This window comes from Bombus flavifrons, chromosome 7, assembly GCF_040668555.2.
Source record: "Bombus flavifrons isolate JBK064 chromosome 7, iyBomFlav1_principal, whole genome shotgun sequence".
NCBI classification, from domain to species: domain Eukaryota; kingdom Metazoa; phylum Arthropoda; class Insecta; order Hymenoptera; family Apidae; genus Bombus; species Bombus flavifrons.
The window spans coordinates 10,120,529-10,148,248 of record NC_138448.1 but is presented as its reverse complement, the minus strand read 5'-3'; the positions used below and the strand labels follow the sequence as shown (position 1 = coordinate 10,148,248).

Below are 27,720 nucleotides of genomic sequence, written 5' to 3'. Positions count from 1 at the left end.
CAGACAAAACATTTTATCGCAATTATCTATATCCACCAGCCAGATAAATATTTTTTGAAGTCGAAACGAGTATTATTCCTAGGTTATTTATGACTTTCTCCTACTTCGAAATTGTTATCACGTCAAACATTGAATTTGATGAGATATTTTTGTATTATCTTACATAAATCGCATTTTAATCATTTTACTTTCTCACCTTTCATCCTTAGAATTGTTCGAGTTCGATCGAATATGTTCTTCAATCAATTCATATATTTTCAAATATTTTCCTTTATTTAAATATTTGCTTTATTAATTTACATTTTACTTTAGAACAATGAATGTAAGTTCTACGTTGATTACAAACTTTTTATTGTTTTTAGCGATTGTTGTAAACTGTTAAACCTTGAGATTCTTCATTTTAATACAGAATACGAAACGAGTACACAGTTAAACAAGCTGATTGGACACGCGTACTGTTGCCATATGTTGATTGTTTCAGGTCAGCAAGGTAATAAAAATGCACCGTTATTCTGGGTAAGCGAAGTTTGTCGCGGTGATTCGTTAAAATTTATTTCATAATGTCTTTATCGTGAGATAAACGTCGGAGTGCATACGGCAGATACCGATCGACTGGCTAATCCTGTAATTTGCAAAACCTGTAGCTCGGTAATTAATTCATACTGAACGGGGCTGAAGCTGAACGAGAAAAAGGAAAAACTTGATATTCGTTCGAAGAATAGTCATCTGATTATGGATATTGTTGCGGTAATTAATTGTCGAGAGAGATTAGATAAGAAGGCGCTGCTCACGGAAAAGAAAGCAGTCACTCATCAAGAGAAAAGTAAAAGGAGTTAACGTGAAATTTTTCATTAAAGAATGTTTCCTTATGCGCCTGACAATAAAAGGAAACTCTGTATAAGTCATTAAGCTGACAACATGTTTTGTCCATACGATACTATTCCTTTTTTCGAAAAAGGATAGCACAGTACTTTAAGATAAATAAATCGAACGAGATTAAGTCACGATTAAATTGCAATTTTTTTACTTTCATTTAATTACGTAACACGAGATTAACACTTTTTATTAATAAAGTCTATAGAGTGTCCGACTTTAATTCCTAATTACAAATTATACGTAGATTACTTGCTGTACAAAAAATGGTTCACTGAGGAATTGAAAGGAAAACATAATTCAATGTAATTAATTTTTTGTTACGTAAAAGTCATATGTAGAACAAATATGTATTATCAGTATATATAATCGTTTTTTTAAATGAAGTAAGATAGTATTTAATATATTAATCAATGTAGCTTGTTATTTTCTATAAAGAAGCATCAGGCTATTTATATTGAAAAACCATTTTTAGCTTAGCAGATATTTTAATTTATATCTTGGAAAACTTATCGTATAAAAGACGAGAAATTTGTCATATCTTATACGATAAGTTCTACAAAATAAAAGTTAATATATCTGCTAAACTTATGGATCTTCGATATCGAAGATTTTAAAGATATTGGAGATATTTTATAATAAATATTAACAGATTTTACTAGATATAAAATTGGATATCCTGCACATGCGTATTTGTGCTTTTTAAAACATGCTTTTTATTTTATGATTTCTGTGGAAAATGAAGCTATTATTATCTTCTGGCATACTTATTCATAACATACAAGTGTACACTCGTCAGGCACAAAGACTAAACACAATTATAGATCAGATCTGGTGTCGACACATTTCTGTTTGGTAAAAAATGAGCGTTAATCATCTAACGACCAGTCGTAAAAACTTGCACCGTCCTTTTGTGACCCACTTCCTTTCTTTTGTTTTGAAATTCGAATTCGACAGTGTATGGATAACATTTGGCAATAATTTTGTTAAGAAATGAAAACAAAGCAAATAAAATATATGACGAATATTGTATAGTGATCAAATAAATATTGTGTGTGTGTTCATAATTTAAAAAATGAGATTGAAGGTTTAAAATTACTTATTCTTATGTTTCCATTAGATATTATATAAAAAATTAACAAACACAATAGTATATTAAAAAATTGCGATAATTGCGATGACATAATTTTAATCATGTGAACTAAAAACATTAGTTAACTGATTATTACGACTAAGATATTTTATAACTATTATACATTATTGTTATAAATTATACAATTATGATAAAAAATATATCTCAATAAAATAAATATTTATATTTAAATATACTAACTTACCAGCTATCACAGTTATTGTTAATTAAGATTTTCCTTGCCAAAGTAAAACAATGATTGTAATTTCTTTAACATATCCTACGCCACAATACGACTGAATCAAAACATCGAATAGAGGACATACTAATATGTATATCACCTTCAACGAAGCTCGACAACGTAATGATTCTAATCGATCATCAGTAATCTAGAGGCAGGTCTAATCTAGACATCAAATAGATTTGATATATGACTCAAATAGACACGTAACATTCTAGAAGTATGTAGAAGCCGCAACAGATACCAAAAAGACATCGAAACCAAAAATATTTCCATGCGAATGACGACAGTATTTATTTGATTAAAAAAGTTTGTAGCGGAGTTCGCGTCAGTTAAAAACAGTTGATAAAGGAAAACGAAGAACATCCTAAACTGTAACTTAAAAAGTTCAACGAATTTAAAAATATATAGCTACAAATGAATTTCAAAGGTACACAGTTTCTTTTTAAATTTCGTGTTAACGTTTTAGATTTAAAAAATATATTAAATACGAATTAATAATAATATACGCATTAGTAATATATACACGTATATATTTTATTCAATCGTGTTTTATACGATACTAGTAAAATCCCAAAAAGTTTCATATAACATATACTATAAAATATCGTATTATACACCCAAGCTCTCTGTAATAATTGTGGTAAATCAAATACTGCCGTGTATCACTGTAGCTCGCTTATACGGACAAATTTACAGAAGTCCTGCAATGCCGAGAATTATATCCGACTGGAGGCACAGATCGCCCTCTTTCAGAGACCAGTCTGCGTGCGTAGACGCACGCACGTTCTTTTCCTTCCTGCTGCACACGTATGCGTCTCGTGACCTTATGTAAGCCAGTGTGTCGGAGGCGTCCATCGATATTTTCGGCGTCGTAATAGGAATAAGCGAAAAAAGCAAACGAGAAAGTAGCCCGTAACCGAAACTTCGTTACTCAGACCGGTTTAGGTACCTTTACGGTTGTCTTTAATTACGTGGTGCAATAGCTAGTGGCTGACCACCGTGTTGCTCGAATTTCTTCTCTACGTGCTGATGACGTGATTCAAAGAAGACAATTATACTCCGGAGTCCAGAAAAAGACGCCATTCATCGTAAATAATAAAAATTCTTATACTTTCTTGTTAAACTTTCAGTTCCTTTCGAAATGTCGAATAACAAAATTCTTTGACAGTAGATCCCATTTTCGTTAATTTCCTACTTATACGTGTAGAGTTTCATAAGGTAAAAAATTAGGTTGAGTTAAGTACGAGCTAATATTAGAAAGGTTTGGTTTTGACGCCCCTTATTATAGATCACGTCATATGATTTTTTTTTTTTTTGGCTCAAATGAGATTACATTATTTTACATTGAGGGATGATCTGAGGACTTTTTTGGAATTTTAAGGATTTTTATATATGACAAATTTCTTGTTGTATTTACTCAGGTACGATATATGGTGTATTTTATTACGTGTGCTTTTTATATTAGGATATTATATTTAACTATACTTAACTATAATGTTGTATATAGAGTTACCATTTTTTATTTCTTTTCTCGCCTACTAGTCGCATAATAATAAATAAACACGCTGTTTCTATGTATCTTTAAGATTCTTCCACCTTTTTTTTGTTCAGATAAGTAGGCACTGTAGATTTGGATTTATTAAAATAAACAATTAGATTAGGTTTTTCTAACTTAAAAATATTAATTTTTAAAAACTCTATTAAAAATTCTATTCAATTACGCTTAAGCATGTAGTTTGTAGCAATGAACTATGCAAAGATGTTTCCGCGTCATGCAAAGTTACACAACAAGTTGCAATACTACGAATGTAACCCTTTGCCCATGCAAATCATCCAAATAGCAACATCGCATTACCGTCACCGTGAATATATATAATTGCGATCGATTTTATCGACAGCCTTAGGACGCAGCCGATAGAAACTTCGAAACCTGCGCCTGACTCAACCACAGGACGGTTGTGAAATCAACGAGCAACGATTTCACCGTCAACTAAAGATCGTCAGAAGCTTCGTAGAAGCGATTTAACACGAGGTTCGCGGTAAAAGAAACAAGGGCCAAGGTCTGATAGATTAAATAAAAGGAAAAAGAACTACAGAAACACTGTAAGTCACATTTTCCAAAGTAATAAATAATTGTATAAGATGTTAATTAAAAGATGTTAGTGGAATTTGTAAACGACAAAAATTGAAGTTGATATGTACAGAGTACGCGAAGTACATAATAATTGTATAAAGTAATTCAAATTTTCCATCTTTTCTTAAATTTTAACAGTTTTTAACAAAAAAAAAAAAACAAAGGAAAACAACGTCGCGACAATATTTGTCACTGATTAGCCAATTTATTTTGAACGCCACGAGGTACACGAAATTTATTATCATTGTATGATACGGGACTACGATTTGTAATAAAAATGTCTCAAAGAAATCCAAACGGGAAAGAAACGTTCTCACGATTACTCAACAGCTTACAGGACAGAAGTTAGCTCTCGAGAAACAGAAAAGACATTAAATGCAATTTTAATACCAGTACGATAGATATGCATCTATGTACACAAATCACGGAAAGCGAAACAATGATCGCGCGAATTGAACGGTGATACTTTATCGTCGTTGCTAAAAGTGTCGACACTTCATTTATTTCCGCGACGCCCACAATTCATCAGTGTGAATGTATCTTTATCTTTAATGCTACGTGCACGGCTACAAGAATTATTCAAATGTGCCAATACCATTCCGGATAAGGCAAAAGCGAGTTTTGTAAGCGAGTAACATGAATATTATAAAATGATTGGAAGAAATGAAATTAATTTTTCTATTTTATACAATAACAAATATCCGAGAACAGATTAAGAGTTGTACAGAGAACTCCTACTTTTATAGTTATATGTATATTTGTATAAATATACATATATAGATTTATGTTCATACAAAATGTAAGATATTTATTACCGTGCACTGTAATTTAATAATAATAATACTATCTATACAATATAATATTATACCAATAAGAATAATATATCAGAATAATATATAATCAAGGCAAAATAAATTCCATTTGAAATTATGGCAAAGAAAGATTTATGAGGAGTATGTATCATCCAACATCCGACATCTCGACATTCAAAAAATTCTCAAATAAATATTTTTTAGTAATAAGTTTTAATAACTTGGTAGTATTTTATAAATATAATAAATATTGTAAATAGTTCTTTTCTGAATTTGCAAACTATTCGAAACTTATATTATGCTTTCTTAAATATCGTCGTAAAATAATGATCAAACGCAAGAAAACAATACTTCAATACAAGAACCTTATATATCTTTTCCAATTTCACACGACATCGCTCATCATTTTGCTCTTTAAATTACGAGCAATACTAAAATTTGTACGATCATATGAAATGGCCTGAAAAGAGGCAAGCACAAACTCACGAACTTGGACGTTCTGCCACGATAATCGAAACGCGTTGCACCATAATTACATTCACCGGTGTAGGTTGCCCTTCGATTTTCGTGACGCCCGGCCGACGTGAATTTACCTTTAGAGCCACGTGCGAGCCTGATGCATGGTCGAGTACGTATATAGCGGGCGTCACCGGGAACTTTAGTGCCTGACTTGCATACATTATCGTCTTTCACGCATACACCGTATCGTTGTCCATAATCTCGTCCGTTTCTTTCACAGTTGGAGGGACGAGGACGCACTGAACGCGAGAAACACGGAGCAGGATTTCTCAGCGTACAATTAAACTGAGCTGACCCTTGAACCTCGACGCTTCATACGGGAGATAATGCAGGCGAGCTCCAATATTTGTCCGGATTATGCAAACCTCTACGGCACGGAATCCGGTTTCCAAATACAAGCTAACAGATCGTTCTACGTGTAGATAGTTAACACTAGAACCTCGAATGAGGTAACTTTTTTCTTACTTTTTCCTTTCTCACTATTTTGGTATTCCTAGGCCTGGGAACGTGATGCTTGATTACTTTTCATATTTTTGTTGAAACTTTGTGTAGGTATACAGTTCGTGGATATACGTTATCGTTGTTATATCTGTATTTATGACATTATGGATAGTGATTATATATAGATGCTAATTTGTGCGAAATATCGTAGAACATAAATAACAGAAACACATTATACATATTTTTGTAATTGTAGATTTCTCTTGTCTTCATAATTTAAAATCACCGTTTCATTGTGATATTTCGTTAGTTTAGTACCAACAGAATATATGTATGAATAAGAATTATGTAACTGGTTCGTTATTTTCAATATTCCTATAGCACATTTGATACTTAAATAAAAAATAGTTCATTGATTATGAAGCTAATGAAAAGAATTAGTGAACGTAACCGAAGGAGACGATGATATAACATCGTCGTAATTTCCTCTCAGTTAATTAATTTACGTCTAACATTCTAGAAACTTCTTTCTAACATGTTTATCATCTCCGAACAGTTATCTTCGATTTACGATAAAATCGATTAGTTCAGAACCATAACGTTAAGGTGCAAAAAGTTGTAATAAATTACATGTTTTTCTCTGATAATCAAACAAAATTTTAGTTATAGATAGTTAACACATATCCAGCGATTTCGAACTGAGAAATTGCGCGTATAAACTAAAACAAAAACGTATGAAAATAGCAAGAAACTCATCACTGACACGTGAACACCCACGGTTCTTACGGACCTGAGCATCGTGGTTGTTCGATTAACGAACCGTGTCCTACGATATCCGTCGTTAATTTCAGCCTGCCGGCACCACGAGACCATCAATCAGCATCGATCGAACGCTATTATGCAGAACTATAGCAACTATTCGATCCATCAATCTGATCACGACAAAAAGACCTGTTTTGTTCTTATAATCTTTAATGGGTTCAATCTTGTAATCGCTAATGCTGCAAACTTGCTATAATAACTTCAATTAAACGATCTGGAAATTTATACGGGTGTACGTTATTCGTTTTTTATGGGTTTAGAATTTAATCAAATATTTTATGAGACAACCATATTAAGAGTATACGTACGTATCATATTTTTAGGAATAGGATTAAAACAAGTGAAATTTAGCCGGAGATTTGTATTTATTATATTAAGTTTTATAACGAATAGATACTTTATTTTGCATACTTCGTGTATTTTTATATATTACGTGTATTACGTGCATCTTTGCACCTTCAGATAATATCTGAATAAAAGATTCAGGATTTATAGGGACTTCTCAACTTGAAAGGACGTATATCTATAAAACTTTTGAATTTAAAAATGTTTTCATACATTCCTTTAATTACGCCAAGCATAAAAGAAGAGTATATAATTAAATTAACATTTGTAGCGATATATTAAAGAAAAAAGTAGAAATTATAAAATTTATATGAACTTCAATTCACATTTCATGAAATGAAATGTTACGCTATTCTTTTTATTAGCATTTCCATAGAATTCTCTTAATAGGAATTATACGTTTAGAATTTCATGAATAGAACATCATGTCATTAAAAAAACTCTAATTAATGCTAAGAATTTAAAAGCGTACTTTCTAAGAAGACAAATTGTGATACATCATAGGGTTATACCGTTTGTTTGATGTATGCCCACGTAAAGCAAACATTAAGATAAAAGTAAAAATATTTATCCACGTCTGTTCAACAAAGAAAACGGATTTAAAAAGCTGTGTCAACTTCTTATAGTGAATTTTTATTGAAGAGCGTTTTGATTATGTAAAAACTTTCACGAAAAATACCGTGAAATTGAAACATTTATAAGAAATAAGCCCACACATATGAAAATACTGTTCATTCATAATTAAAACAATGTTGTATTTGGTTGTTTGAAGTCTTTTTTGCAAATTATATACACTACATACTATATAATTTGAGACATTAAATTGGTTACTATAATTTATTGTTATTTAATTTTATAATTTATTGCTTAACATATACATACAAACTAGTCTAATCTCAATTAGACAAATTGACAATTAGACAAAAGTCTCAAATCTCTCATTAATCAATAAGCATTGTACTTTCTGTAATTTTTTATTTTCGCTTCTTAAAATACTCTCTCCTCCTTCTACTTTTTAACTTTACTCGCTGCTTAAATTTTTAATCATTCACTTTGCTCATCATTTTTTCCAATAACAAAGCACCATAAAATAAAACAATGCACATATCGTGATATTAATCTTACAGTCTTATTTTAAAATCTTACTTCAAGATATTTCGTTCTATACCTTTGATGCAATTTATTGTAACGGAAGTACTGACATAAGAAATCGACTGACATTCATGTTTCTTCTTCACTGGGCCACAATCTTTTATGACTGATATAAATTAAAATGCAATGCACCATATGACAGTACACATAAGTCAAACACGTCCTCTTTACTAACAAGGTTCGACAGAAGTAGGTCGTACGATCTGCTTCTTGTATTGATGCGTTTTATTAAATCGCAATATATCGTAATCTACCGGTGAAAGTAACATAACTTTGAAATATATCAGTTAATCCTCTACTTTCTTAATATTAATTACATCCGTCTTTACACGATAAAACATAAAATTCCTTGTTATTCTAGTTATGTATTATGCAATTCACATCGTTAAAATAAATATATTTGAACAAAAAATATAAAAGACTTGTTATACACGTTTATGAGAAATTAATTTCCTTAATTGAATACAACGTACAGGTAGACAAGCATTAAATTGAATGAAACCTGGTCATAAATGCAAGACAGACACAATCCTGACCAAATGGATGTTAACAAATATCAATAGCAACTTTCTTTATATCTTTTATGCCTGAAAACTTAAGAGATAAAATATTTATGTAACTTAGTATGATCCAACCCTCCATAAAATACCTCTTTTGAATGAGAGTATGTACGTACATTTCAAGTTAAGAAAGTACGATTTTAATGCACACGCTGGAACGTATTTGGCATAACAAGAAAAATTTACACGATCTTGTGTCTATATATCATTGTAGGTATAAAAAAGTATATAATAAAGGAGTTAGTGACGTAACTCGAGTCCTTGTCCTCTTTCGTTTTTCTCAGTTGGAATTTTCGTTCAAAATTCATATTACGTATTACGTATATATCAAGTATTATTTAACAATATTTTAGTCAAATGACAAAATATGAATAAAATTACTTTGTTTGTTAAAAAGATAACTCGTACTCTTTTTAAGGAAGAATGTATCCCTATAAAAAAATTCTAGAAAAAATTTTGATAGTGGTTATACTCGACATATTTTTATTGTCCGATTTTTATGTAATAAAGTTGTCTATTAATTCTCGAAAGAAGCAATAAACCGAATTCTACGGTGAATTAACAATGCAAATGATAATCAACAGTTATCGGAATAATAGGTCGATCCACGATCACTAAAGTATGAAAAATATTTTCTTTGGCAAGCGAACACGTGCATCGATATCACCATGATTTACTGAAATAACACGTTGGATCGAGCATGCAAGAAGTCCTACTGCTTTCCGCGTACAAATACCACGCTTGATAGTCGGCCAGCCTTGCAATGCGGAGGATCGAAACAGAAGTTTATTTCCGTGGAAACGTAGTGCAAACGACCTGTAACGTTTTATTACACATTCAATCCAGCTGGAACGCAATGGAATTTGTGTGAATCAAGCACTGTGGAAAACGCGCTCGACCAAAGCCGATTAAGATGATAATTAGAAAAATAGAAACTATTCGGCGAGCTTCGAAGGTTAAATGAAATTTGCATTGTAGATGTACGATAACTCGATAATGATTGAATAAAATCATTTTTCCTTTTCTTATTCGGCCAACATTCTTGAACTTTTTTCCTCCTATATTCTTCGAATATAAAATTATTGTTCTTTTGCTCATTCAGGTTCTTCGTTCGATCGTTTTGAGAATGTTTTGCTGGTCGTTGCTGCAATGATTTCTAATTAGATACAAGACTTAAAAGACTTCTTATAGATTTTCAGTATCATAATGAAACCCGATTATCAATATCGGCTATGTAACCTCGAAATCGTCGATCGATCGCGGCGGGAGCCTTGATCTTGCCGAGTGAAAACTAGTTTCGCAAGAACTGCGGAGCAGTCACGCCTTCGCGCTTCCGGATTTCTGATGCAGATTAGGTGTTAGTCAGCGACGGCGTATTCTTTCACCCAATCAAGTAGCAACGGACACTTGTGCCTAACGACACGTGTATAATTTACTTGACGAGAAAAAAAATAGAATAATTGCGGAAGCAATAGGCGATCGTTCGATAGAGATCCATTGCGATCGTTACGTGTGTTACCTGTCGAGGATCGCGGAATTTTATACATTTAACAAGTTACTTTAGGAGAGGGAAAGAACAGTTTTGAGACGTGGTGGAAAAATAAATAACTGCAGTTTAATGGATCATTTGAAATATGAGTGAATCAGCGCTCTACGTTCGTCTTTGTATTGGTAGTATTACGTGTTTGATTGATTCGATCGTAACTGAGATAAGAATGAAACGATTCTGATCAATCATTAGAGTTTCTAAGATTATTATAGCGCTTTTTCCATTGTTTCAACGATCTTCTAAACGAGATTACGCTCCTCGATCGACGAGCTGTGAAGAATGATAACATTATTTTTCACTGGTTAATGAGAGGTGTTTTATAATAGAAATTAATGAAGACTGAGAAAAGAAAAGTCTCTATAAAACGTTATTTAAGATACATCTGATGTATTTAATTTAAGAAATGGTATTTTTATGAAGAATGATTTTACAAACGCTAGCAATGTAATGAATAACTACTTTTATATAGTAGATAACTTTTTATAATTGACAAGCGTTGTACAATTCTTTTGTTACCTGACGAGCTTCTTATCTTCAGATTCTTCACTTTCTTAATCATAAATCAGATTGGAAAGATTCTTTTAAACTAGTACAGCAACTGCTCATGTTAATTCAACTATTGATATTTAAAGGAAATAAAAATGTATTTATATCATTATATATGTACAGTATATTGCTTTATTTTTTAACAGGTAATTTATGTTTAGAATCTACTAGCTCCATAAAAAGATAGTAATTTGTCCTCTTAATTATTAATTCATCATTCATTCATTAATTTGTACTCTTTAATACAATTCACATATTGTCGTTATAAATTGACCAAAGTGTACGAATATTTACGAACGACACCCTTCGGTAGGTACAATTTAATCTACTGGATAGAAATATTGAAAATATACTGGAAATATTCCTTCATAGAAATACAGAGAATTAAAATTGAAATTTTAATAAGAAAGTCAAAAATAAACGTGTCATATTTCGCGAACTATCATATCCTGTTCCTTGATCCATGTACGAGCACAGTCTGCGAAAATTTTCTCGCGTCTTGTATTAATTTCCGGTCAGACTCGGTTCGAATTGTAATTACTCGACATTCCTCACGGAATCGTAGACACGTATTGTTGAAAAATAATGCGATGCGTAACGGCGTGCAGATTCGATCGATTTAGATACCGTTATTTTTCTATAAAAAGTATTATACTCGTACATTTTTGTACGTCTTTCTTTCTTTTCAATGAATTCCTAACACTTTGCTACACGAGCATCCTCGACACTTGAGAAAGCAGTAAATTTAATTTACAGTTGGAAGACTTCTTCATTTTAAAGTATAGTAACGAAACTATTGTATACTTAAGAGAAAAGAAGGATAAAATGTTCGTATAATTACTTAGATTCACATATCTTGACCTTCGTTATATTTATATAAAATGAATTGTTCCAATTCCTATTGTATTCCCACGGATCTTACAATTACATTTTAAAATTGAACTATAAAAATATACAAACGACAAAAATTTCATTTAATTTACTTTTACTTATAAATCATTTGTATTTAAAGTAAATTATCATGTATACATACATATATATATATATATATATATATATATACGTACTTTGAACTCTGTTAAGAAATCTTAACGTAGAAGATTTAACTTAACTTAAAACCGCATAACATTCTTATGCAAATACAATTTTACTTTACTCAAAGCAAATTTGAGATACGATAAAACGAACAGAACGAATCCGAACGCTAATGAGTCTATTATTTACTAGATATTTAAAAAAATGCATTCTTTATATGAAATAAATTCTTTTATTAATTTGAATTTTCTCGTTTTTATTCCTCCATTTTCAAGTTTAACAGTAATTTGAAATTATTTTATTCTAACATATTATATATATATTATATCTTCATAGATAAAAATGAAACTATAGCAACAATATTATTTTTTATTTAATATTTATTACCACATGCTTATTAATTCCTCGTTATTTAATAGGTAAGAGCGAAGGTATTCTTGCAATATCCTTTTCCATCTTCATTCCTCGTCCGTATTTTCGCTGCATGAAAGAGAAATGTAAGTCTGTCGAAGAAGGAACACCTGACATTTGATTCGACAGGTAAGCGAGTGAACAGGACAGTAAGTCGGTGAAATATCGGACGAAGGTTATCGTTAAAAATTACGCTTTTTCCTATGGAATTGACTGCAGAATGAAATGAAGGACGTTCAATGAGGCGTGAAATAGCGGTAGATTCCTTAAAAAGTTAAGTGACTTGAATCGAAGAGCATAAATTCAATCTAAGATAATATGGAGATTATTTGTCTCTTTCATTCGAACAGTTATCGATTGACGTTGACAACTTTATTCTAATTTATTCAGTTTACCCTCGCTAGAGATACTTTCACGCGCACTTAAAATAACAATATGAATAAAAGATGGTAGTTAAATACGTTTTTGTAGAGAATTATATTCACTTCTGTAGAAAGTAGCCTGGAATTAAAATAAATAAGTACTCGCTAAGTATAAAATTATACAGCAACATTGCGCACGAAATCGTGATTATAACATGTAAGTTTCAATGATGTAATTTGATCAGGAACTTGGCGATTACGTTCACGAAATCGTAAAATACCGATATAAAACATGAAACAGGTAATGTAAATTTAATTTTATTTATAATCTTATAGACGTTATCTAAAAAATATGTAATCCTACGCCGCATAAGTATATAATATAAAATATATATTTAACGGTGTTTCACGTCTAATACTTTAAGAAATTCATGCAACACCTTTTCTTTTTCTTTCTTTCTTCGTACATAGCTAAATAAAATCACAGGCGCACGTACAAAGCATTCGCTTGCATACTTTCAGCTACATCTACTTGACGCATTTACGCTCCAAAGTACATCGTAAACACCGAAAGAAGCCACGCATGTTGCAAACTACGTACATCCAAAGCAAGAATTTAGGAAAAGATAGGTCGTTAACTTGTTCCGCTACGTGTAAAGGATCATTATACAAGAACTTTACAAGGAGAAACGGTATGCTACGTCTACGCGTATGTGCACGCATTACGATGACCTACCAAGATGAATTGCAAATTCATGGTACTTTGTAAGACAGAAATAGACTTTTAAACCAGATGAAAATGTCTGCGGACTAAATACGCCACCGCGATGCCCCATATTCAGCAGCCAAATACAGAAACAGAACGCGAGACAAATGTAGAAGTATAATGTAGTTACATAGCAAACATTTGGGTTTAATCATAGCATCTTGTTTTCATATCATCAATGTCTTCAATCGTCTTTCCTTTTATTGACATTTTATTGACCCGTTGGATTGTTCAGGAGGTTCTAAAATAAGAAAACTATTTCACAGTATGACAACTAGCTATTTTATTGAATTTTCATTCAATGTTGTACAATATGGTATAACTATAACAATAACGATAATAATAATTAAATTCTTCTTCTTAAAATACTTACTTCTTCTTCTTACTTCTTACTTACTTCTTAAAATAGGTAAATATAACGATAATACACCCGAGACTTGGTTGTCAGGTTTCTGTTAACAAATTCCAAATATATCCCTTTCAATTTTACCTTAACTAAATTAAATTAAATTAATTAAATATCTTACTCTATTTAATGAAAATGGAAAAAAAAACTTTTCCACCAAATACACTAGAGGTTTCGAAATGAATACACAGTAGAACGGTAGATTTCCCAACTTAATATGAAATATAAAACTCGAATATTGGACATAATTATATAGGGAAAAATTGTTTAACTTTCGAAAAAGTTCCAGATTAGCGTGATAAACGGCCGATGGAAGAATAGATAGCAATAAACAAGGGTAACAATAAAATTAAAAGCGAGATAAGCCACTCGATGGCGAAACAGTCATACGCGGCGGAAATGGAAAGAGAAATCTGTTCATCAATGTTTTTTCTGCAGAAAAGATATGAATCCTTATATATAATTATAGAATGCACGAAGTATGAAATAACATTAATCTCCGGGTGTGTAAAAGTTAGACAATCAAATTGAAAGCAACCATTCTTTATCTTTTTAAAGTAAAGAACATGTGTTCTAATTATTTCCTTAGTTGCATTATATTCGTTTTAAATGAATGGCAATATTATACTTTCGAAATATTTGAACTTAAAGAAGAAAACGCTACACGAAAAGTACACGAAAAACAGATTGGAAAATCTTTATCGAAATAGAGAGAAATATAGGAAGAAATTGTTGTTCGGGATGTAGAGTGGCCGTCAGTTTATGCCTCAGACAACACATTTACCGTTTTTGGTGAACTCCGAATTGTCTACCTCCCCAAGCTGTAAACCTTACGATGCGGATATCATTAAGAGGCTAAGAAACACCCTAAGTGCGCGATGGGTCAAGGCAAAGTAAACAGCTGACAATACCAGAGGATATATACCCACGAGAGTACAATTAAATCATGGAAAAGCCGGGGACGGGAAGTCAGGATATAAAGACGAGACGAAACTTCGGGTGACAGTAGCAACAATGTCTCACCACAGTCTTCATCAGAGCGTCGTACTGTTCGTGTTATACTACACCGTATTCTGTCTCAAGAAGATCGTACAACCGTCGTGATCAGAAGGTCAAACTCTTCGTGTATACTAAAGGTGTAAATAAATTATCAAACCATACTAATACTCGATATATTTAATTTACCTCCTCCTTGAGCTCCTTAATCTCATTCAATCTCCTCCTTAATCTCATTCAAGGTTCACAATATCAACCGATTTAGTTGAGAATTCGCAACAATTGTATTTCGTTAATGATTGATTTACGTATATTAAAGTATAGATATATAAAAATATAAGAGTTCCGACAATTGTTAAAAATCTCGTTCGTAGAATTCTAGTTTTCAGACTTATCGAAGTATCAACTTTCCATTCGAACATCTTCAAATTATACATCTGAAATATTTAGGAGAATAATCTTCGAACAATTGAACTACCAAAAAACTTTGCGTAAGAAATACAATACAATTATTATTTTTAGGACCAGGGAAAGTTAAATTTCTCATTCGAATATCTTAAAATTACGCATTTCAAACATTCCAGAGAAGAATATCTGAAAAATTAAAAAAAGTTAAAAAAAAAGATAAAAAAATTAAAAAAATTAAAAGTTCTATTTGGAATAACGAGGATAACTGTAACGATAAGAAAAAGATAAATGGTTTACTGAACGATGAAGTCATTTGAGTAAATATTTCTTTAAAAAGCTATTTCATCTAGCTCGTTACAATTGCCGTGTCTCATTTATTGCGAAATTGTACAAATTGATTCCTCTCAGACGGATCGCGAATTTCTGCTTCCTCGTTTCTGTCGCTAACTACGTACGAGATAAAGAATCAAAGTTAAGAATAGCACGTCAAAAGCATTAACGCGTGACTTCGTAAATCTCTCGGAGGACGCGAGTCTATTTAATTGCGGAAGCTAATGACAGTTGATGGCTGGCATACTTTCGAAAAATAAGTTTCGCAACGCACATTTTAACGAGATTGCAAAGACATAAGAATGGATACCCATAAAATGTTCAACGTAATTCAATCTCAGTTTCCGAGGTAGAATCATCTGCGTTCATTTCACACACACGCTAACAGCTTTGTTCTTGTTTTTCCAGCATTCCGCTAAAATTCTATATTCTGGGAGAATTGTCGTTTTATCGTTGCATTCCGTGAGAAATGGAATAATTTAAAAATGCATGGAAATACGGATTCTGTCGAAACGCTGTGTTATTGGATTCATTATGAAGCGACACAATGGCAAACGAAATGAAATATCGCTGTGGTAAACGTACATTTACGAGTACTTAGAACTTCAGTCTAAATGGTATATTCGTAATAGCGAAACTCATAAAGATCATTCAAAGGGCTTCGACCCTTCGGTGTAATATACAAAAAGCGCTATTATAATGCGAGCGCACGTGCAGGAAATTAAATCCTACGTATGTGTGTAAGTATATGAATAACAATATATATTCAGCCAGATAAAGATCATTCACTTTGACCACTAATACATGTACATCCTTGATATTTTTAATACTCTTTATCTGTTTTCATTGACGATATATACATGTACATTACATTTTTTATTATAATCTCTTAGTATGAATTTATACTATTAATGTTACTTACTGGTGTTATACAAGTTTCTATATTTATCATTTTACATAAATTCTCACAATTTAAATAGCTTCGTAACATTATAAAATTGTGCCAACAAACGATCATCGATAGACTGCGGATTTTTATACATTTATGGGAGATTTAAAGGTAAGAAGATGCACGATATATACATAAAATGCAAATATACGTTATAATACTTAATAAATGAAATACTACTTCTACTTAGGTTCCATTACTTCAATAGTATTTATAGAAATATTCATTTGCTCGAATATCGGCAATCTGATCGTCAGAACATCTTAATAACAGAATATATTCGCGAATCGCTAATTACAAAATAAACGAACATAAGGCGACAATTAGTCGGCATACATTTTCTCTCTGGAAAACCTATGGGGAAAGTAAAAGGTTAGACCGCACGAGCGTGTAGCCAGAGATAGAGATGCGTTCACGCGCATGCAAGTTCAGCAAGGACAAAGGAACGTGTCGAGGATGATGGAAAGCGAATGCACGTCGGTAATATTTCGTCTGACCGCGTCGACCAAACGCTCCGTGCTAGTTTCACCAGTGAAATGCAAACCATTCTTACGCGGCCAGCTACTGAAAGTGTCGGTGAAACCATCTAGCTTCCACTAATAAACACTTGCATGTATATTTACGATTTACGATACGTTCACTGGGCGTCTTCGTCGGCCAACCGAACAGATGTGTGTCAAAGGGTTCGTCTCCGGACAGGATGTCTGCTTTTCCTGTTATACATTCTCCTCCCGCAACGGAACTTTCGTTTTTAAACTTCTGGATCACGTTCGGATAGAGAGCTGGTTTGTCGGAGCAAAACAATAAAATAAAATATCGGTTGGTTTACAGCGGGATCGATGTCGAAACCGGTATCGGTAACGAGGAGTCCGATGGATCAGCAACGCGGATGGTAGTCAAGGATATCAGGTAAATTGCTTTTCGAGCTAGAATTTAGAGTTTCAAAGGCACGCACCGTTTCCAGGAAGCTACTTCGAAAAAGTTTCGAGCACTGTGTTTACGTACAGGAAGAGCGAAGCGCAATTTTTATGACGGACCGAAGCAATTATAGATGATTGAAAGGTACAAGTACCAAAGCAGTTTTGAACTTCGATCCTCGTACGTAGTCGACGGCATTGTGCTTTTGAAAATGTAGCAAATTGTTTAACATAATAACGTATCATAGGAGTATGATACAATTGCTTACGTTAGAATTTCTTAATATTTTTTTGTCGATTTTATAACCACGCCAAAGTATTCATTTTATCCCTTCGATGGTTCGTTTAACTTTTATTACTGCCTCAAACAACAACGTTGCTGAAATATTGAAATCCGCGAAAGCACACTGTGTAAATAGATTGCTATTTACGAGGTAAAGTACTCCCAGAACCCAACACAGATGTATTAAAGGATCAGCGTATAAAATAACCACCTTGGGATACTATCTCGTGCCGCGCATCTATTTAAGTTGCCCAACAATCTGGTTACTATAAAGCACCTGTACAAACATCTGCGTCGATTTGCGCGGTCTACGGTGTCTACAGGAATTTTATAACAAACATCTTGGATATCAAATAACTACTTACACCAACCTATGTTTACAACTGAGAAGCAGACAATGTATGGAAACGGTTATTGTGGCTCGGATATAAAAGAATCATTAAACGTTTACAGACGCGTACAGTCCGTGCATTGTCCCAAGTCTTGGAAAATAGACGTTCGATTCTTTCAAACGATGTTCCGATCGTGAACCATGCCACGATGTAACACGTGAACAGTTTTCAATGCCAGCGACTCATTTCCTTCGTGAACAATGGACGAGACAACGTAACGTACACCGTGTATCTCTCTCCGTTTAATGCCACTTTGTTCGAGTTCGTAAATTGGTGGCATTGTGTAAAACTATAAACGTTATCCGAGAACAATTTTTCTGATTTTAGAGTAACGGGTGAAGGATAGATAGACAAAATGGATAAAAGGAATATTTATAATAAATAGGGAAAGGATAAATGGATAATGCGATAGAGAGAACTATTTTTAAAGGCTACTTAGGTTGGTGGGCGGGGAATAAATATAAACAGAAATATTGGAACGATATTTCAGTTGGTGGGGAAAGTATATTTAATTAATAATATATAAATTAATGAGAGAAGCATAAATCGATAATATAGAAGAAATAAATTATAGTCTATATGGATAGGAATATTTCAAAAAAAGTATTTAAATAGGAAAAGGATAAATAGACAATGTGGATGGAAATATTTAAAAAAGTTTATTAAATTCATGGGAAAAGGACAAATTGGCAAAACAGATAAAACCGTTTGAAAAAATACTTAAATCAATGGAAAAATTAAATAGCCACAATATTACAAGAATATTAAAGAGGAGAATACTTTAAGCATTGCATTACTTGAATGTTAATTCATTCCGTTTTAAAAATACCTGATTTTCTTTCAACATTGACTTGAATAATAAGTCGATATATACTTTTTATTAAGTCTAATATTTTGCAAAGAACCATTAATATCCCCGATTTTCTAAATACAGATATCGTGATCAATTCATACTTTCCGCACTTTCGCGTATTTCAAATTCTTTTACGTGTAAAGTGAATGAAAAGAACGTGTAGGTAAAATTATATCGGAATGCTCGAAAGGTAACTAGCCTTATTCTCACCTTCAATCAATAATGATGATTCACAAATAGTCCTTATTATCTCCTCATGGTAATAAGATAGGGCTAAAGAAAGGCATAGAGAATAGAAATACGTATGAGTCATTTGCATTAATTATGAAACAATACCCCTAGGAAAATACGAGAAAAGGTCGAATAAATGGTATCTACGATTATCATGCTTCTTAATTAAATATTAAATCTAGGTACTAATTAGAAAATTGATCAAAATCGCGATAGTTTAGGGTACATGGTAATTTCTATATCACGAATCATTATCTTTTATTTCAAAATTAGAGCAAAATATTGCGAGGAATATTTATTTAATTTTCTACTAACTTATTACGATACAATCATTTTTATTCAGGAAAAAGAAACTGTTACATTTAATTTAAACAAATTATTTTTACACTATTTGTTTTTAATTGGAGTTTAATGCCGATTTTAGAGTAGTAGATTTTTTATTATTATATTATTATTAATTGTCACATAGCACATTTAAGTATACATTTCTTTGTAAAAAAACGAAACTTCAAACACGTAAAATATAACTATTACTAAATTACTCAAAACTAAATTTAAGAGATTTACTACAAAACCAAACTATTATTCTGTAACTAGAATTTCTACACGTTTTCGCTAGTTCGATAAAATAAAATTCTTATAAATACTTTTGATTCTTATTCTTATGCATATTTCAACTTAAAAAGTATTTCAACTTAGAAAATCCCTAACAATAATTCCAATTATAAATACGCTATAAATATTCAGGAATAAGAGGGAATAATTCTTTGCCCTCACAATTTACGAATACTTGGTAATGCTCCAAAATATTTTCGTTTACACTCTCAAAATTGCACGTTCCTTTTTTAGAACCACAAAATCTTTTATACACTTTCAAAAATATCCAGGCTTATCGTCAATAAAAATCCATGTTTATCATTTCAGAAGGACAGGCTAACCACTCAATCATCCCATACCTCCCCATAATTTATCCACTAAATCCTCTTTTAAAAAATTCGCGTGCTAGACGTAGATAATGTAAAGAAGCAACGTCATGATAATAATAAATTTCATCGAAACATAAAAACCTAATCTCTTCTGTCACGTTACTTCGTCAAACTTTTTCTGCCCGATGTATTTTTTTGCAATTTCCTCTTTCCTTTCTCCTTCATTAAATCGCGATGAAATGAAACGCAACCTCTGATATATCTACCCATTAGACTCGTTTATACAAAAATTACTCTGAATAATTAAAACTCTAAGACACTGTGCTCATATAAATCAAATCATCCGACTGTAAAACATAAAACATGTCTGTGTCCATTCACGAAAAAAGAAAAGAAAAAAAACGATACATACTCGATCGAGAACAGTACACATTTTTGCTCGAAAAACTTCGTAGAAACTTCAACGAATCGCAAAGGTGGCGCAACGCTAAAGAGTAACTGAGTACCTCGAAACGCTTCGCTGATCAAGAAACGACAAAAAAGGACCGCGACAAGACCAGAAATTACTTATTAGTCTGGCTAATACGTCTCTACTAAGAATGAGACCCAATCCGGCACGAATTCACAATATCCGGAAAGAAACACGTGCGTCCCAAATAGTTATTAATGAGAGGAACAGTAATTCAAACATGCTCGTGAATAAAAAGAAGAAAGAAAGAAGATAAAGAACGATCGTGCGAAATGTAAATCGGCGGTGAATTTTTCAAGTCGATTCAAAGCGAAGCCGCGAACAGAAAGAAACTCGATTGAAAGGTCGACGCGCGTGTCCTTAAAGAGATCGTGAATAAACGATGATTCGAAGCTGTTAGGCGAGGGTTGGAAATTGAACGTAGAACCTCAAGGTTGCGGATGCTTTCCAGCTTTGCACAAGTAGAATGTAGGCGGGTATTGTCATGCCGTGGTGAACGTTGTCCGAGTTTGAATGCGACATCAGACCGACGCGACGATAACTCGGCATTAATACGAACAAACACGTTTCCTTCGCGGCTTTAATACTTTAAACGATCGTGTAGCGGTTTTATTCCATTTTATCTTTACGTCGCGCTTCGCCGCTATGCTATTTTAAACGCAGACACTGCGTTCATAATTCGTGTGCATTCGCGCGAAAGGACATTTTTTTCTCGCAAACATCTGTGTCAGACATTACAAAAATGGAAGCAATTAATATCCGATTAATAGCGTTGTAAAATAGCGAAGGCTCGTTATTAATAAAGGAAGCAAGTATGGAGAAAATTAGCGATAATTATTATATTATATTATGCGTAGTTTATAATATATAATTATTATATTATGTAGAATAGAATATATATAAGTAGTATACGTATAATAGTATTATATTATACATAATATAATAATTATGTATTATATAGTATTATTATGTGTTATTACATAATACTATTATTAACGTAATAATTATCGCTAATTTTCTCCACACTTGTTCTTTTTATTAGTAACGACTGCTCACTCCCTTCAAGCAAATACATCGCAACAATAGAAAGTATGGATACTGGTTGTGAAAAGTTCATAAACTGATCACATGAATACGTAACCAATTCGAACAAACTTTACATCAGTTGTTTGCAAAGCAAAAAAATTTTGAGTCCACGCGATCGTTGCAACAACCATCCGAATGTTTTTTAATTAAAAGTTTCCACCAGTTACGTTAAATTCCATTCCTATTTGGCAATCTCGTGTACTTGCATTCGTGTCATTTAATTGAAATCGCGTGACCGTACGTGAGAGAAAGCTCGTGTCCGATTCGAATTGCATGTTTAAAAAAGGTCTGCTAAACATTATTATTCGATAGTTAACAAACAATTGTGATACACGAATATGTTCTATATATATACATATATGTAAAATTTCACATACATTTACATGTACAGGAAATTCTGATAAAATATTAATATAAATACTGTTCGATGTTACACTTGCAAAATTCTAAAATATATTTAATCTATCCTATTGCAAAATGCTAATTTTAATTTTGCGAGTTAATGAAACATCGCTAAATAAGAATTTCAATAAATAATACTATGTAATGATACAATATATCATACATTATAGAAGTTGATAAATTCATAGCTACACAATGTTCTTTATTTCATCAATGCTGTGAATTTCACATTATACATATGCGTTCACTTTTAATTATTGTATTATTGCATTGTGAAGAACCATTTCTTCCACTTAATTAAGCTTTGTGAATAATAGCTTAAGTATTCTTTAATATCTCTCAATTAATTTAAGACCCTCTTCCTATTTCACAAATACCGACCGTTCGAAAACAAGGATCCTTGTAAACTGCACTACCGTACAAAGATCACTACAAAATGTAATATCTTAAAATAAGGATATAAATAAAACGAACGTTTTAATTGCAAATAAAATTGACATTTACGAACCGTCTTTATTCCAAAGAAAAATAATTTAAATCATATTTCTAAGACCTTACTAATCACAGATCATATCACAGATCATAAAAATGTACTACAACCACCTCACTGTTATATACAGTTCGCGGAAAACCGATAAGGGTACGCTTTTACATTCTATGTGAAATGCACGATGAATCAGAAACGACAACAGTGGACGTATGTCCAGAAATAGGAATTATGTAAAAGATTCGTTAAAAAAAAATTAAATTGTGAACCAATTACTATCCTCGGCTAGATAATGAGGAATAAAAGGTCCAAGTTTGTTTATCACATCCTTTGGATGTATTTTTTATCTATCATGTAGTTTTACTTTAAATAATACTTAGCCATCGGTGCGCAGAAAATGCTGCTGGACCCATTAAAATTTTTCTCTAATAAAAATTACATTTTTGCTGCCCCTTCCTCCGACGTTATATACTGTTTTCAATAATTATAAGCAAATTAAGTTGAATAATGAATCTAGAAGATAATCTGCTCGACGTAATAACGAAAAAAATATGGTCATTAAAAACGAATTAACCTTCAATTACTCGTTAATCTCATATTGCTCCTATATGATATTAGTCGAATAACAATTGTATTGTTCATCTTGTCTATAAAAGTTTATTCATATAATTGACTGTTACTTCGATATTCAAAAGTTGTAAACTTTTATTATACCTTATTTCTTGATACTTTTATCGAGTGTTTTATCATTAATTATTAAAGCATTTGATATAGTAATCTCCTAATATGTTATCTTTTTCATTTAGCAAGAATCTCATTAAACGAACTGTGCAAGGCTTTCAAAGCCTCACCTATGTAATTTCTATTCGCCGATAATTGACTACCGAATTGTATAAGCCATTGAAATTAAATATCCCACGTATTGTAAAACATTTTCATTCTAATACATTTACACACAAATCATAACATCGAAGACAACTAGATATATTTTAGAAGCTGAGAATAAATCCCATAATCATTAGTGCAGTAAAAAGACAAGTACGAAATATAATACTTTATTGATCAATTCAATATTCTTTCTAATTGGCAATATTATCATAATGTGGGCAACCGTGTATTCTTTACTTTCGAGTGAAAATCATTCTTCACTCTCTTGATATCTTTACATCGAAATTTATACAAAAATTTTCAATATTTAAACTTGAAACTTACTTACAAAGAGCAGCATTTGGTTTACCCATGTAAGAATTAAATTAAATTGAAATAGTTACATACATTAAATAACAAAATATTAATTCACGCAACGAACTGTAATAATAATAATAATAATAATACAAAATTCTATTTTAATCATAAATAACCTTCGTTTCTATTCCTCAGCATTAAACCAATATTTCTTTCATTCTTTATATTAAAGTAAATATTGGAAAAAATTGGTAAGTATTTTCTAAGATTAAATTTCATTGAAACATTTCAACCTTTAACTCGTAATACAACTTTTCACTTCGATGAATCAAACAAATTAATAATGCGAACGTAAACTTGCCGTATGTAAATTTTTGCACATAGGCTAACGTTCGAAATACTCAGATAGTATGAATAACCATGAAATTAACATAAATTAGAAAATCTGCTGCTCGCGTAATTTATGCGGGATGAATGCCTCCCACTCGCGATTTCTTAAACAGACAATGCGCTATTAAGAGCGCGTTACTAATTACATTTATCCTTGTATTTCAGTGGCTAGGTAGTACAAGCGCTTTAAGGAGAGATCGAACACACAATTCCGTGTGAAAATGCAAGGAAAATTCTGCGCTGAAAAACCACGATGTGCAATAAAAATGAAGTAGGAAATGAAGAAAGGTATTTTAAATGGCAATCTTTCCTTCTTATAACAGAATAATATTACGGTAAACGCGTTTTCTTCATTTACTTCCGAGATCTTAAAATACAGTATCTCACGAAAGTGTTATATTGGAACACTTGTAGAAACTTTTACACAATTTACAATTATTTCTACACATTTCAGAATCCTCTTGCATAATTGAATCGATATTGGTAACGAAATTTTTTACGATACAAAAGTTAGAAATTTTAGCGATACTAGCATATTCTTTTGCGCAATAACTTAGAATGTACAGTGACTTCCAAAACTGTTGCAACACCCTTTCAAACTGATTAACTTTTTCAAAATTACATCAAACGATTTGTTTTTTTGTGGGGATGTTAGATGCGTTATTTAAGTTTTCATTACATGCTCGGATAAAAAAGTTGAAAAATGCAATTACTTTCTTCTTGGCGACTCTGACCAATTGCCATTTTTAGAAAATTGTTATTCTACGTCCCTTAGTAAACTAATTCTCCTAACTTCTCAAAACAACCCAAGTCGTTTGGTCTAATTTTAGAAAAGTTGTTCAATTCCAAGGAGTGTTGCGACAGTTTTGGAAGTCGCTGCATTTATTAAGAATATGTACCTATATCTTAAAAATGTATCAATCATTATTCTAGACTATTATAGACTAGAAAAACATATAATATTAACGTTTCACGTCGTACGAAATCATACTGTTACTTTTCTAGACTCGTGCAAAGACGAAACGCATCTCTCTTCCTTCTACGGAATACACAGTGACTTCCTCTTTCAGTTCCTGTTTGTACTATTCATACGTGAATACCATTCATTACGAATTAATTACAAACATGCATACTAGATAAGTCCGACAGATGCATTCATGTACGTATTCGCATGTAACAGATCTATCGAGATACTGAAATACTGACGCATCAAAAATTTCTCTCTGGATTGTGACAACGAAATAAATATTCGAGCAGATCGTAGCTATGAGACATCCTCTAACTTTATTCTAAATATTCGTGATAAATTAAAAAAAATTCCAATTAGGTTTAACAATTACATGCGAGAATTAATTAAAATTGTAAACTCGTACAAATGGTGGCAATTAATAAACGCTAACTACGGGTACAATTAGTACCAGCTGCAAAATTATGCGTTCCAGGAAACAAAAAATGTAGCCTGTTCCTTAATTTAATCTGAAAATTAAGACATGGTGCTTTTTTCGCTCCTTTGATGTAAAATTCCTCAGATTGTTCGCAAAAGATACGATTGTGGGTAGCAGAATATTTGATAACTTGTATCAGATTACATTAAATCTGTTCTCTAGACAATTCTTATCGAACTCATTCTTTTGTGCGAAATTCTATTCTGCCGACACGTTCAATAATTAGAGCCGCACTGCAACACATATTTTATCAACTAACCAGAACAGAGAATTATGAAATAAAACAAATACGAGTACATAATACGAAATTCTGGAAAATTCTGTTAAAATATATTTCAAAAATTTCTTCGTTTGATATTACTTTTTAGATAAGCGTCGGGAAAGAATTTAAAGATTTACTTAAAAAGTAAGTCTCCTCTATCTTCTCGCAATTGGGACAAAGACTGTTTGTTTGAAGGACTTTAGGTAACTAGATCTTAGTGTTTATAACGGCCCTCGGGCTAGCTGATCACGTACTGTGGAGACGCATCGACATCTGACAATCATCTTACTCGAAGAATAGGGTCTGCGTGTGGCGAGCCACGGGACAGAAACCGTTGGAATGTTTACTGTCGCGTACCGCCACAAATATTTCTTTTAAGGAGAACTATAGAATTACTCCATACCTTTGTTAGACAAAGCGTCCATCCCGTGACCGCGGCTACGTTCGGCGACTGGCTGTCGCCTCGAGCCCAAGCTCATTATCACAAATCTCGAACAAATACAATCGGATCGAAAGACGACAATTGTTTCATTACGCCTATGATAGAATCCAGATTACGGTGTTAGGGGATTTTCCCGAAGTTCCAAAAGGGAGGCTCCTATGTCCTTTCATCTTCGACATATATATATGCGTACATTTTCTACGATTATTCACCGATACCTTTACCTTAACGTGTAACAGCGACTTCCAGTAGAATGTAACATAAAAGGTAAAAAGCTAATGATCAAACCTGTGTCACAAATTATGGTCCGATATCGTAATAGCACTCTTGTATCGTTCATTATTTAAATAACATCGAGGCAATAACTTCGATATACATAAATAACTCTGCTTTAAATATATATTATTAGTCTCTGAAATCAATAATATGTAACATGCAATAAATTACTGTTTACGAACCTGTTTGACCATTTTTCATTTTTTGACAAATGCAAAAAATATAATACATTAATAAATCGTATAGAAAATTTACTATTATGATTATTATATTAATATTTATTAATTCAGTTACTATCGGGGATTATTCTGACCTCTTAATTTATTTGAAAAGACACGCAATTGTATCTTTTCTACTTTACTACCTTTAAGTAAAATCTAGGTATATTAGCCACCACGTATTTTCAACTTCATAAAAAGTTCGTTACAAGCAGCACAATTACCGTGGAAAATTTATATACGTCTGCGATCATATATGAGTTACACGCAAGATTTTACGTCTCAGCGGCGGATATAACTTGTGCAAAGAACAGGAGAAACAATAAACAGAAAGGGTTCGCGCAGAAAATGCGCAAATCCATCCAGACTAAACAGAAAAATTACATCTTTACATAAAAATACTGGTTCGGATAACCGGTTCAATGTTACTGGTTTAATTCGGATAAAACTTTGTCTGCCATTCTTGATATGTGATATATCTTGCTAATAATATTATCGAATAATGCAATTTATTATCAGATACAGCATACTTTAAAAATAAAAAATGTATAGGTAGTTCCATATAGAGAAATAGAGATGACCTTAAAACCGTTTAATCTTTCTAATGATATTTTTCTATCGGCTACAATATTCAGAACTATAATTTGATCCCGTGGAACATTTA

The 27,720-nt window shown here is 32.1% G+C and overlaps 1 protein-coding gene and 1 long non-coding RNA gene across 10 annotated transcripts in view; one reads left to right on the top strand and one right to left on the bottom strand.

The window, feature by feature from the left end:
• The window catches only part of jvl (javelin-like), a 125,097-nt gene that overhangs the window by 80,609 nt on the left and 16,768 nt on the right, over window positions 1-27,720 (bottom strand). Inside the window, exon 1 of one of the 9 annotated variants that reach the window (XM_069116187.1) lies at window positions 2,211-2,321. The exons of the other annotated variants lie outside the window; for them this stretch is intronic. The gene's annotated coding sequence lies outside the window, so the exon portion shown is untranslated. Of the gene's footprint in view, window positions 1-2,210; window positions 2,322-27,720 lie in introns of those variants that run through there. 9 annotated transcript variants of the gene reach the window in all.
• Window positions 2,476-6,280, top strand: LOC138182111 (uncharacterized). The gene is made up of 3 exons (XR_011173724.1): window positions 2,476-2,676; window positions 4,148-4,352; window positions 5,935-6,280. It is a non-coding gene; the product is annotated as an uncharacterized LOC138182111 (long non-coding RNA).